Here is a 14,246-nt window from a genome sequence, read left to right on the forward strand (position 1 = left end):
GTTTAATCAATGAATCAACAAATAGTTACTGAGCAAGGCTTCCCTGGGGTCTGCAGGTCACCTCAGATGTGCCTCTCCAATTCAATAGCAAGAGAAAGAAAACAGATTTTTCTGACTCCTCTTAAACTTTCCATTTATAAAATCAGAGCTAGCATGAAAAGACCATGGGTCTCCTGTTCCTCTTTTTTCTCTTCCTTGAACCTTTATGGCTCACAGAGAAAAAGAAAATGTATATAGCTGAGATAATATATAAGAGCTAAAGGGAAGGAAGGAAGGAAGGTGTAGAGAAGGAGGAAAAGGGAAAAGACAGAAGGAGGAAAGAGAGAAGCACGCCCTTAGGTTCCAGGAAGGTGAGAGGGCAGTGACCATGTCTACAATCCTCCCAAGAAATGTCTCTTTAGTAGCTTATAACCTCCATGTTTACTATCCTGTTAATTATTACTGCTCTTTAGTATATATCATTATCTACCACTACTTTTAAGCTTTTAGGATTGATATAATTATCAGTCTCTTATACCTTTAAGTGTCCTTCTGCTCTCAACTCTGTCAACAGGATCACAGACAAAACGTACATGTCGACTTAATACCGAAAGCATCAGAAATCCTAAATTAAAAAACAATAATTTTCCTAAATAATTTGGAAATAAATGAAAAAAAAATACAGTAATAAGGAGCTACTTCTGGCTTTTAGTAAGGGTTCTATAAAACACTACACTATGCTACAAACTGAATCACCATGTCCTACGTGATGACAAGTTACTGCCGCAGACAGTTGTCGCAAAAGACCAACTTAGGATCTGAATACTGTCTCTCTCTGCTTCAACACTGGTTGGCAGCAGGATACTTAACACTGGTTAAGTAGCAGGATTCTACTTAAGGACAAGGTTCCTCAATTAACAAAAATAAGGAAACTGGCAAGAGTTTATTGGACACTTGCTATGTGCCAGACATGGTATGAAATACTTTCTATGCATTTTCTCCTTTAACCCTTTCCTTCACGCACGGGTGTGCATTATTGTCTTCAATCTAGAGATGAGGAGGGGGCAGCTCAAAGACATGAAGAAACTTTGCCCCAAATCCTAAGCATCGTGGGGTCCAGAACAAAGACTGCAACCCACGTCTGACTCCAGGATTTTGCTCCTTACTGGCCTGTAGCCGACACTTTATTCCTACCCTTCAACTTGGAGAATCAAGGCCAGGAAAAGTGAAAACAAAGTTTTAATTATAATTTACCCAAAACCCTACTTGGAATTTCCACATCTGCTTTGAAATTGCTCCCTTTTCCCTCAACATGAATTACTAGAGTCTTTTCTTTCACTTATTTTCGATAAGCAAAGCTAGTATTAGAACAGTAAACCGTGAGGTCACAGCTAACCATGACCTTCTGAAGAATGTTTCAGTCTAAGCATGCAGTACGGCACTCCAACACCTTAAAAAGCTTGATTTTTGAAAAAGCTTAAATATAAACACTATGTTAACACTTACAGATTAAAAAAAAAAAAACAACCCTAGTTCAACAGATAAAACTCTTTGGGGCATATAGAGGGGCTGATGCTCTCACATCCTACTGAGATTATAAATTACAAGCCAATGTTTTTCACGTGCTGATTGGGTCTGCAGAAGGCGAGGCAGTAACAGAAAACTCAACACCTGAAACTCCATTGCTCTGCATGCATCTACACATGTACAATTACACATCTATGCAGAAGCATCTGAATGTTAAAAGGAGGTAAAATATAAACGTGGCATTCTCTTCTGTTCCGCGATGATGTGATTATTTATACCATCTGCAGGTGGCCGGAGGTGTGGCTCACAAGACCGGCTCAGGTCTGTGTCACCTTGAGACACAGCACACCTAGAGACAGTCCTTGGCTTCAAGTGCCCGTGGGTACCCGCGGGTCTCCGGCACAGAGACTGAGCCCTTTCATTCCCGTGTACCAAGCACCCACTGGGTCCACCCTCCGGATCTGGCTTCTAAGGGTCCCCTTTCCCCGCCCAGCTTTTATGGCTAGAGTTTTTTTTTTCTTTCATTTCCTTTTAAATAAGCATAGCTGGTATCGGTACACCAAACAAAGCCTGAGGTGAACACTTCACACGGGTACAAGTTGTTACTATTTCTTGGTCAGAGGCAAATTTATGAATACCACAATTTTTACATACAGAAACCATCTCTACCAGAGAAAGGCAAAGGGAACTGTGAAACTTGGTCCTTGGAGAACTCAGCCAAGGTATGCCTGGGTGAGAACCCTGACGTTAAGAGCCAGCACCGCTCCCGGTATCAGCGTGTGCTCATTACCATACTGCAGAAGTTGCTTCTAGAGCAAATAACAGTTTTCAGCGAGATCGAGGTTCCAAAATAATCCAGAGACGTGGGAAAGGAGAGAAAAGACAACTGTATTCCAGAAAAGCTAAGGAACAAAATGACCTATTCCTCTTCGGTCAAAGCTTGAAGACTTCTAGCCCACGATTAGCATGACCTTCCATGAAGGAAGCCCTGAAATACAGATTTCCTTTTCGTTTCTAAAATAAAGGTACTTACCGGTGAAAATCCATTAAGTCACCACACTGTACACAGGATGACACTGGCCGCCCTTCTCCATGGAAGCAGAGAGTGGGACCTGCCAAGTTTGGAAAGACATCTACTTGGGTTGACTGGAAAGAGGTGTGCAGGGGTGGGGGGCGGCGGGGAGAAAAGACAGACTTTCCCTTTAAAACTGAACAGAAGCAGATACCACATCACATGACCTTTTACCGTAATTTCTATTAAAATCATTTCATGTCTGGTTGCCTCTGCTCTCCTGGCTCATTTGTATTGTTTACAACAAGTCATTGCACTAGCAGCGAGTGGTGGCTGAATCCATGGTTACCCGTTTTTACATTCACTAGTTAAATGGCACGCAGCTCTGCTGTGGGTTTCAGGGAGCAAGCTCTTAAGAAACCACAATCCAGCTATCCATCAGACTAATCTGAGAGAAATTAATCTTATAAACATAAGTATTGGCGCATATTAAAAATTGATAGGAAGGGGGCATGGGCTTTTACTGGTTGGAGTAAGGAAAGTGGACAAGCTGAGACCTGACTTCGACTCTGAGAGCGTTTGGTCTGTGGTCTACATCCAACAGCCATTCGTGTGGGGCATCAAAAAATCTTTCAAGGGTAATACGACCACCCTTTAAAACAAACCCAGCACCCCTCAAAATTCCATGAGACTTTATCTTCTGCGAATGTTCTCAGGAACTACAAAGTGCCTAAACACAGATTTCACCAGACTGCAATCCCAGCAAAGTAACTTAAACACATACATACAAGACAGTAAAACACCAGACAGACAGCTCTGGGTAGGATTCAATTAAGGCAAAACCTCAGTGGAATGCTCTTTACGAGTAAATTAAAACTGCAAACTAATATGTTTTATTGAGAGCGAGAACGGTACAAATTCATTCTATTGTCTGTGAATTGATGTGGTTAATTCTTTAAAAACAGTCCCCAAAGCAAACTTGTTTCTCAAGATGGACATGACCAACAATTATAATTGCTAATAAAAATTTAGAAGTTTTATAGTTTAATGCCCGCAATAATTGTCCCACAAGTCACATCTAAATGCTAAATGAGAAGAGCAAATAGTTAAAGCTAACATATTACAACCCCATCTACTGCAAAGTCACTGTATCTGAAGCTAGAATTGATTTGTTTCCTCAGAACGAATTGAAAATGAATGTAACAGAACGTCGGAAAAATCCCTCCTGCACTGCTAATCGGATATTGTCTAATGGTTGATTGCAGCTTTGCCCCGTGCTATTGCTGCCTAAATCATACATACTTACACGTTCTGGGTTCTTCCAAGAGTTTGGTGCAGTTTCAAGGACAAATGTCTTAAGGAAGCCTCTCTACTGTGCGGCAGGGAGCCTAGCTCGGATCTGATGACAAGAGCACGGTGCTAAATCTGACAACAGAGAAGGAAACTTCCTGCGTGAAGAAGAGATCTTGGAAAGTCTCAGGGTTAAAAAGGCTGCTTTTAACTGTGCGGGTTGATCTGCTCCCCGGTTGTGTATACACAGTAGCAGCTGATCTGTGTTTGCAGCCCTGCAGAAAGGAACCTTTACTGAAAACCAATGGCATCACATTTCAGCGGAGCTGGTGCCAAGGGCTGGAGAGCAGAGCAACATTTGACAGCTTCTCACAATTCAACCCAGCCGACTTACCACAGGTCGGGGACGGCCGCGGAACGTGTCCCCCCACTGGGGTTCATCTCGGGCATGTTAGCGCAGTTCCCGGGAAACCAAACACTGTTACCAACTGGTCTCCGGCAACGGTGCAAGGTATCGTCTGCACTTATCTTATTAAATACGGTCTCCTGTCTCCGCTCTCTCCACCTACCACGCACTGTGTTGCCACAGAATTTTTTTCTTAATGCATCCCAAGTTTAAATTTTTTTTTTTCCATCTGTGTCTTATGTAAACCTGCAAAGCCACAGTGTGTTCCTCCTCTTGAGAAGTTAACACTCTCCTGATGTTCCTTCCAAATAAACAGAGGGGGGCAAAAATAGAGGAGAGCGTGGTGTGGTAACTCACGCTGTGTCCTGTTTCCCAGCCCAGAGTCTGGAGCTTTAAAGTCACTGTTTCGTTGGAGGCGAAAACTGGAGCCATTTTATTATTGTTCATTACAAACCGGGCATGACCGCAAAACTTCACTTAGGAGAAGCCGCCGGTATGGAGAGGCCGTGAGGATACGGACAGGAAGCTAGCAGTGAAGAACTCGGGGTACGCCCCTCGGTCGTGGAGTTACCTTCCTCACCCCCCCAAAGATGGAAAAGAATGGAAATGCTAGCCTTTGCTAACTCCGAGAGAGTGTAAGAGACGGAAAGCATGAGAACAAGAGAGTGAGAGAGGGAGACTGGTCAGTGTAACCAACTTAATCCAAGACATTGGTGAACCACTTTGTCTGTGTTCCTCGCTGCCCTTCTTCTCCCTTCTATCCCCATGACAAGTCTAGGTTATGGGATACTATATGCTCTTTTCTCACTGTTGTGCATTTTACTTCCAAGGGCAGAAATCAGACCTGACAGTTTAACAAAAGGCCATGTTCACTGTGTCAGACAGCACAGAGAAGCGTTCTCCTACTTATCTGAAAGCCAGTCGAGGAGCTGCCTGTGCAACGGGTACAGTATTATCCAAGGCCTGGGCTTTTCATTTTGGCCACGCTGTTGTCCAAAAATCCTAATTCCCTTACATTGGAGAGCCCACGTGATGTAATGAGAAGAATCTGGGCCCTGGTACCAAGTAGATTTAGCTTCTCATCCTGACCCTGGTACTTCCTACTTGCAGGAGGGTGGGAGCTGCTTGAAATCTCTGAATGTCTGTTTGCTCATCTAGGAAACGGTGACAACGTATCTACAGCACAAGATGACTGTGAAGATGGAAAAGATAACATATGTCAAGGGCTTGCCACAGTACGTGGCATGCAAGCACACACACACATTTCCCGAGCCTCCTCTGGGAGACAGGCACAGTGCCAGACATGGCAGGCAGGGGGGCGGGGGGTACAAAGTCAACTGAGACACGGCCCCCACGCTCGAGTGCGGTTGTCGCTCTCTTTCTCCCATCCTTCCTGTAGTTTGTGTCATCTCTATCATAAGCATAAACACACTTTCAAATACTCTTCTCATTTGAGCCTCCTAAGAGTCTTGTGAGACAGATAAAACTGTACCCAGTTTGCAAATGGCAAAACCAAAGCTTAAAGCAGCAAGGGCTACATGCCTAGTAAATGACACGCTAAACGCCAACCCAAGCTCTGACTCCGTTTTATACGTTTCACAGTGTATAGATATGAATTTGCCAAAAATAATTCATTTTTTGCATAATTCTGCATTATACTGTCATCCTTATTGTACTATTCCATGTATATATATACTGTACTTCCCTAAAGATCGACTTAGAGTAGAGTGACTGTATCTTATAATTACTTTGTATTCTCTGACAGATCTCGCGTGATACGTGAGCATACTCTGCATTTAAATTCTTCCTATATTTAAAAGAAACTCAAGCTGAGTCCATTTTACAATCTACTGTCAATGTCACAGAAAAATAGAACTCCCCATCAAATAAAGATTTGGAGGCAATCTGTGGCCTTCTGGTACTCATGCTCTCTGTGTCTTCAATTATTTCCAAATAATTATATACCTGTCAAAGTTTTTAATGACACATGATTAAACCTCCCAAAGATTGTTTTCTTTGTTTCCTCTTCAGCATATATTCTCTACTTTGAGGGACTAATGAACGTTGATAAGAGCAATTAAATATTTACTTTTAAATTCAAACTTGATCCTATGACATCCTGATTTCTAGGTTCACTTCAGTTTCTAGGTTAACAGATCACAAACGGTAGAATTGCATTGACCATTACCTTGTGAATCAGAACAGAGCACCGGGCCAGGCTCAGGTAGAATCTCAGCACATTTTTGGATCTGCCTTTTTTTTTTTTTTTAAGAATAGTATCTATAAAACAACCCAAATTTATTGATCTACTGCTTCATTTTGTTCTTGAAGATGTAGACCACTCATGATGGAGGAATTGGCTCAAAATTTATCACTGAATCATACATAAAAATTAAAAATATTCTTCAAGATGGGATCGGGAGAGGGGGGGCCTGGGTGGTTCAGTGGGTTAAGCCTTTGCCTTGGGTTCAGGTCATGATCCCAGGGTCCTGCGACTGAGCCCTACATCGGGCTCTCTCCTTGGCGGGGAGCCTGCTTCCCCCCCCACCCCGCCTCTCTCTGCCTGCCTCTCTGCCTACTTGTGATCTATCTCTCTGTCAAATAAATAAATAAATAAATCTTAAAAAAAAAATGGGATCGGGAGGGAGACAAACCATAAGAGACTCTTAACCTCACAAAACAAACTGAGGGTTGCCAGGGGAGGGGGGAATGTTAGGGAGAGGGGGGTGGGGTTATGGACATTGGGGAGGGTATGTGCTATGGTGAGTGCTGTGAAGTGTGTAAACCTGGTGATTCACAGACCTGTACCCCTGGGGCTAATAATATATTATATGTTAATAAAAAATTTAAAAAAATTATTGAAAGAGATCTGTAGAGTGTCTAGAGCTTGGAGTTCAACTCATGTATTACATTAATTAGTTCTGTTGCATCCTGGAAATCTTTTTTTTTTAACTGGAATTTGTATCATTATTTTTAAGCACGTACTGCCAACCAATGATTGCTTCAGCCTTAACAAAAATCCAGGAAATTTAGATTAATATCAATGTCATGGCAAAAGTACAAATCACAGGCAGTGTTTGAGACAAGGAAAACCATTTCTGAGTATACTGTTTTTGGTTTCCAAAATCATTCACTTTTTAAAAAATTTTTATCCATATTTTTAAAGTCATTCAATTTTTTTTTACACAAGCTGTGGCCATTTGCAAGGGAATGTAAATACTCTCCTTAGGTACTGACATTGTGTAAGTTAAGATTATCACGCTTGCTACAGTCAACTGGCCAATGGCATACTACTTCCTGCTTCTTCCCTAAATAAAGTAATATGTAAAATACCTACCACAGTTCTTGGACCACACAATAAAAAATATGCCTATGAAAGACCACTCTGGAGCCAAACAAATTGGCCTGGGACTCTGTCAAATCTGGGTTGACCCAATGACTTTTTCTCACCACATAAAACTAAATATAGTTCTCAAGGGCTTTATACCCATGAGTCTCACTCAACCCTCACAGCCAACTTGGAAGTAGATGCTTCTATTATTTACATTTTTACAGATAAGACAAATTCAGAGAATTTAATAATGTCACAAGAACATACAGGCCATAAGTGACCCAGCAAAATGTTAAAATGGATGCCCTCACTCTGATTTATAAGCTTTTCCACATAGCACACTGTAACATACTTTCCCTTGAGGAAGGATGTGCACACCTTAGTTTCCACCTTTTTCCTCTTGATTTCTCATCTACCCATCAATTAACTGCAGACCAGGCTGTCTTAGACACACACACACACACACACACACACACACACACACACCACCTCTCTCCTCTACCTTCACATGCCTTCCATCTTTGTGTCTCTCACGTCTGGGGCAATTACTTCAGAGAATAATTTTTCTCTCCATTTTTATTCACTCTCCTGCTTTTCAGTGCATTTGGGTGTCAAAAAACAAATCTTATCACAGGTGATAAACTTGGAAGTAGTGCTAATGTTACACTATTCCAAGGGAGAGGAAAGCCATATACTTTGCAACCAGCCTCTAAAAATCCTGAAAGTTTCTAAAAAATCCCTTTCACACACTCTACAATAGTTTCCATCTATCTTTTTAACTCCCAGTTATATGTGCATTTCTCTTAAACATCAACCCTCCAGAGTCTAGATAAGTGATAAACTATCATTCAGTTTTATTGCCTTTATGTTATGTTTATCACTTGTATCATAATAGAACTCTTTTTCATATTTTTTCATCACTGATATACAATATTTCACTCCAATAAGTTAACATAGGCTTTTACAGTCTATCCTAGTGAAAGGAGTCAGTATTTAAGATTGTTTTATGTAGGGGAAAAGTGTGTTTTGAATAGCTAATAATTGATCTACAAATGAAAAGTTTTTATGTAAATCTGACTGTCTAAATTTCATGAGGCTTTCATTTCAAACCACTAAACCTGAGCTCATTTCTTACTCTACCTCCTAATATTTCTGGTCATGGCCAAAGGCCATGCTTCAGTAAATAATTAGTTGATAGAATGGAAATAAACAGGAGTATAATTAATTGGTCGATTCATTACTAATCAATCATTTAATGCAGAGTCACAGAGGTGAAGTAAGTTGGAGACCATCAAATCAAACGCCCTCATTTATGAATGAAGAAACAAAGGTTCCCTGTTCTCAGATACAGAAGACAACCCGATCATACTATAAACTATGCTTACAACCATTTCAACTCATCCTTAGCTAAAGATAGATGTTCAGCCATAGACACATTAGCCAAAAAGAGCAAATTTCTAGCTCTGAAGGTGATTGAGCCAAAGGATCATCAGGTATTATGTCCCATTTCTGCAACCTTTGAAAAATAAATGTTCCTACTAAATAGAAAATGAATTTCTAATAACTGAATTAAACTGTTCATCTAAATAGCCAACTTTGGATTTCTCTCCACACATAATAACTTGGAAAAATATATAGCCTGTGTTTACTATAGCACGATAGCCACAGTCTCTAAGAAGAGCTATAACTCGCTAACAATTTTCCTGATTTATGTTAGAAAACATACAGGGCATGAAATGACTTCTGCAACCTTACATTTTCCTCAAGAACACTGGTAGACAGAAGATATATTCCAAAAATCATGTTGGGTTGCTTGTTAAAGCTCCTTTTTTAATAGAAATGTGTAATAAATAATTATGCATGTCCCACCAAAAAAAAAAAAAAGTCATTAGATTCCCCCCCCCCCAATTAAGAGAAGAAAGAAGAGAAAAGGAAGGAAGAGAAGGAGGAAAAGAGGAAGGGAAAGATGGAAGCAGGGAAGAAATTCTGATAAAAGAATCTATTTTCTTATAATGTTTATATATTATAAAAACTGATTGCCTTCTTGAGTAAGAAAGTGCCATAAATATTCTTCCAAGGAGTAGCTTGTGGATAATGTATGGTTATATACTGTAACTCGGTACACAAATGTTAGTTATTCTTGTTCCTAGTATTTAACATATATGGAAATCTGCTTCACAATCTATAATTGTGCTAATAAAAACAGGTATTTGTGAATATAAATTATATTGGTCATAAAATCAGCCTTATTAACCTAATATATCTTAGAGCAAGATTGAATTTAAATGGGCCACTCTGGTAACACAGATATCCGAAAACACGGTTTATTGTACTGTAGAAGTATCTATCAGAATAACACAAAAGTTTCTCTATGCTTCATGTAACGTTAACATCTTGAATTTGAATCTTCAAAACAGTAAAAAAACAACAATGTCAGGCATGCATATTTGCCAAGTTCAAATAATGTGTTTGTATAAGGGAAGTAAAATAAGTACATTCATTAATTAGCACCTTTCCTAGAGTCCCATCCGGGTTATTTATTTTAGCAGGTGGACCATCGGAAACAGCCATCAGGTCCCTAAGTCAATAAAATACCTTCGAATCTCCAGTGTTTTGCATTTTATCACAGAGATTCCAAAGACATTCAACTTTTTTTTTTTTTAAGATTTTATTTATTTATTTGACAGAGAGATATCACAAGCAGGTGGAGAGGCAGGCAGAGAGAGAGAGAGGAGGAAGCAGGCTCCCCACTGAGCAGAGAGCCCAATGCGGGGCTCGTTCCCAGGACCCTGGGATCATGACCTGAGCTGAAGGCAGAGGCTTTAACCCACTGAGCCACCCAGGCGCCCCTCAACTTTCTTTTATGGTAACTATGATCCTTCCCCTGTTTAATGAATGAGGTATCCATCATAAAAGAAATATAAACAAAGGCCTGATTTTAAAACTATGGATGATTCTTCTTCACAACTACAGGTAATATATCGTGCATCATGGTATAAATGCACTATAAAATGGGGGGTACCCCTCGGTGAGAGTAGGGGAGGTGGGCTTTATAACCAATGCAAAGGAGGGGGTAGGCTAAGGAGGTGGGGGCCCTTCACCACTGGAAATCATCAGGGTTAAGGAAATGAATGGTACTTACTCTTCAAAAAAAAAAGAAACCTGCCCTAGCTATGGTGCTGAAGACACACAGAGACTTAACATTATCACACTGTGTACTTCAGGAACGTATTTCCAGATGTGCAAAGATTTCTCCAGTTACTTGAATCTGAACATCTAAGACCATCAGATTATGTGTCTACATTCTACATCAAAGGCCTGTATACATTCTGCAATCATCTCTTAAAAGAAGGCCCCACAGGCCGGGGCCACCACCTATGATTCCAACACCAGTTACTATTAGAAATGAGGCTCAAAATAGTCAAAAGAAGATCATCCCCCGAGAAAGGTCCTTAAGCTCTCCTAGAGTACCTCACCCCCACCTGCCAGCATGACGGCGTGACAAGCACATAGAACTTAATCATAATTCCCCGCATGGGTTCTAAAGGCCTGACTTACTCAACCAGGATGGCCATGTTAACCTAAAAACCGAACTGCAAACCTGAATTATCTCACAGTTTTAAAAGACCAACCACAAAGAGACAAGACAAAATGTCTTTGTTTGCACCAAGGCTGAGGACGTGATTTTTTTTTTTTACTTTATAAATGATTTTGATATTTTAAAGGACTTTTTTTAAAAACCATGCTAATCTAAGACCTAGTAATTATTACTTCGAAACGACAGAAGCTATTGTTCATGGAGAAATTTTCAGTTGGTTTTCTCATACCAGTGGTTCAATTGAAAGATTTACCAACTGCTCCCTGGAGAAAACAGCAGATCTGCATTTAAATGGAGATATAGTATTTCCAAATGCACAGTACCTAGAAGGCAGATACTGTCAAGGTTTCTTAGTGAGAATAACTCAAATTGTATTAGGTACATCTCGATGCTGTAGTCATCTCCATTCTCATAGGGCTCTGTCTGTTTCCATCCCATCCTTTCTCCTCGGTGCATTCTTCATAACATTTGTCCCAAGTAGTTAAAATTAAACCTTGCTCCACTGCAAACCCCCCACACGAACAACCAGCAATTACTACTGCACATATCATTTCTGATGTGTACAGAAAAAAGACCACAGAAGATAGGTTGGCCAGAAATGTTAAATAATTGAAAAGTATAATGACTTAATAGAGTAGTAAGCTTAGTTTACAATGCAGCCAATTTAAAACCATAAAAATAGTGTGTAAAAATTTTATCTTGTGGTTGACCATTACATATCCTATCTATTATTCAAAAGTATCTCAACACTGTTTTTCTTCATTAATGTGGCTTTTGGCATTTCCCTCAAAATCTTTTTGGTCCCGCAGTTTTCCAACAATTTTGAAACAAACACAAAATTCCTGCATAAAGTCACCTCACCAGGATCACGAGCTCTTCCATATCTAATTGAAATTAATTTTATAGGTCAATCCGTAAGGCATTCTCTAACTTCCTTGAAGATGATTTGTTTTGCATTTAAGGCAGTCAAGCCCGCAAGACATTTCAAGAAAGAAACAAGACTACAGCTACTTGTATCGACACATCTGTAAACAAAAGGAGAACCTCATAAATAACCCCTTTCCTGCGACACACTAATGCAGGGTTTGTCTATATTAGACAATGTCACGGGGCATCAGGAAAGTTTTGCCTTGAGTGTTTGACTGAGGTGTGCATAGCATGTCTGTGAAGGAGAAAAAAGAGATACTTGGGATCCATTTCAAACATAAGCCCTTTGGGGTGCCTGGGTGGCTCAGTGGGTTAAAGCCTCTGCCTTTGGCTCGGGTCATGATCCCAGAGTCCTGGGATGGAGCCCCACATCGGGCTCTCTGCTCAGCGGGGAACCTGCTTCCTCCTCTCTCTCTCTGCCTGCCTCTGCCTACTTGTGATCTCTGTCTGCCAAATAAATAAATAAAACCTTAAAAAAAAAAAGTAAGCCCATTAACACTGGCAGGCTCTTGCTAAAATTCTAGCTGCATCCCAGATGTCTCTTGTTGGGTTTGTCTCTAACCAAACAAGGTGACTGAGAACAGCCCCAGAAATTCTGTGCGACACTTTCCCCATCCTTCTGCTGTCTGCCTAGCTAGTCATACCTTGTCTTGCTGCCCTGCCATTCTCATGCTGATTCAAGTTCAGAACTCAAAATGAAAGATGAAATATCTTGAAGATCACTTAATATTGAAATACCATTGCAGTAATAAGCGGTGCTCAGTTGGAGATGGGAGCATGGTACTCTCCTGGTAACCTTTTAATTTCTGGAAAAATTGTACAGAATAAATTGAGTGGCACACACATGGAAACCTAATCGATTGATCTGCTCTATTTTGTTAAAGCACCACCTATCAGAAAGTGTCTTTGCTCCCTGTTGCAATCCCTGTTCAAGAAGACCAGCAGATTTCAGCCACACCATGCACAAAGATTTAAATGCCATTTTGATTTACTGAAGAAAATAAATCATCTTTCCTCCGCGTTCACCGCCCCAGTCAACAGACAGTCCTACGTGCCACCTGACACCTTTCTCAATACACACACCTCTCTGTCACGTGAGTTTACAGAGTTACAAGAATTGTTTTAGTAAAAACAACAGTCATGCGTAACAGGCAAGTACACTGGGTCATCTGGGCCTGTGTAACGATATACTTGAACCTTTTCGTATTCGAAGGGGAAAAAAGTGCCATCAGTGTCACTTGATCTCCATCCACGTTTTCAGGGACCTCATTTCCTTTGGCTATTCCTCAGCTCAGACTTGAGAACTGTTTAAATTTCCCTCTCTTTCCCACAATGATAGGACCGTCTCTTAGGTTGGCTACCTCATTCTGATAACATCAAGTCCACTGGACTCGGGGGGGGGAGGGAACCAACAACACAAAAAGCATCCTGACACTCTCCCCCAACCCCACTCCCTGCCTTCCCCTTGAGGACATTTCTTCCTCTTTTCTCTTGCCTGCTGCTTCTGAATTTGGGCATTTTCCAAACACACTCCCCTATTTGGTCTTTGGGCAGCGTGAGAAACAAAGGAGAGTTTCTCTTCAAAACTAGACCAAGTCATTCAGCTGCTCTGAAACACTTCAAAACATCCGCAGTTCTCTTGATCCTGCCTTAAAGTATTAAGCAGGAGTGTTTTGAAAGTAGTAGGAGGTCCTGTGTGCACCTAACAGCTTCTCTTAACTCACATGCTGGGCATTTTTCTTTTTTCTTCTTCTTCTTCTTCTTTTTTTTTTTTAAGAGAGAGAGAGAGAGAGAGAGAGAAAGAGAAGGTGCTATTTTCAACATTGCCCTCTGGTTTACGTTAGCAAAATCATTTGCTTTCCGTGTGTGTCTGTGCCCCATCCCAGGGCCAGTGGGTCTGGTACTACAACACAAACACAGCAAATGTGCCTCATCAGCTCCAGCAGACCCATGTGGCAATTCACAACATGACCGAAGCAAGCACAATAAATAAACACATACATAATCATTGCACAGCACTGAGGCAAGAGGGGGGTTTCTCCAGGCCCTCCCGGACTCTTCCAGAATTGCTCATTAAGATTCTGAAAGGGGGAGGGGCTGCAGCTAGGAAAAGGTTGCCAGAAGGGAAGAGAAGGGGAGGAGGGGGGATTTGCCCTCAGTGTCTTTCTCTCTCTGA

The 14,246-nt window shown here is 40.9% G+C and overlaps 1 protein-coding gene across 9 annotated transcripts in view; it reads right to left on the minus strand.

Annotated features, from left to right (window-relative positions):
* Positions 1-14,246, minus strand: part of ESRRG (estrogen related receptor gamma) — a 618,606-nt gene that overhangs the window by 557,217 nt on the left and 47,143 nt on the right. For 2 of the 9 annotated variants that reach the window (XM_032872926.1, XM_032872923.1), the window contains exon 1: positions 3,825-4,146. The exons of the other annotated variants lie outside the window; for them this stretch is intronic. The gene's annotated coding sequence lies outside the window, so the exon portion shown is untranslated. Of the gene's footprint in view, positions 1-3,824; positions 4,147-14,246 lie in introns of those variants that run through there. 9 annotated transcript variants of the gene reach the window in all.

Source organism: Lontra canadensis, unplaced genomic scaffold (genome assembly GCF_010015895.1).
Source record: "Lontra canadensis isolate GAN:19392208 unplaced genomic scaffold, GSC_riverotter_1.0 scaffold46, whole genome shotgun sequence".
NCBI lineage: Eukaryota > Metazoa > Chordata > Mammalia > Carnivora > Mustelidae > Lontra > Lontra canadensis.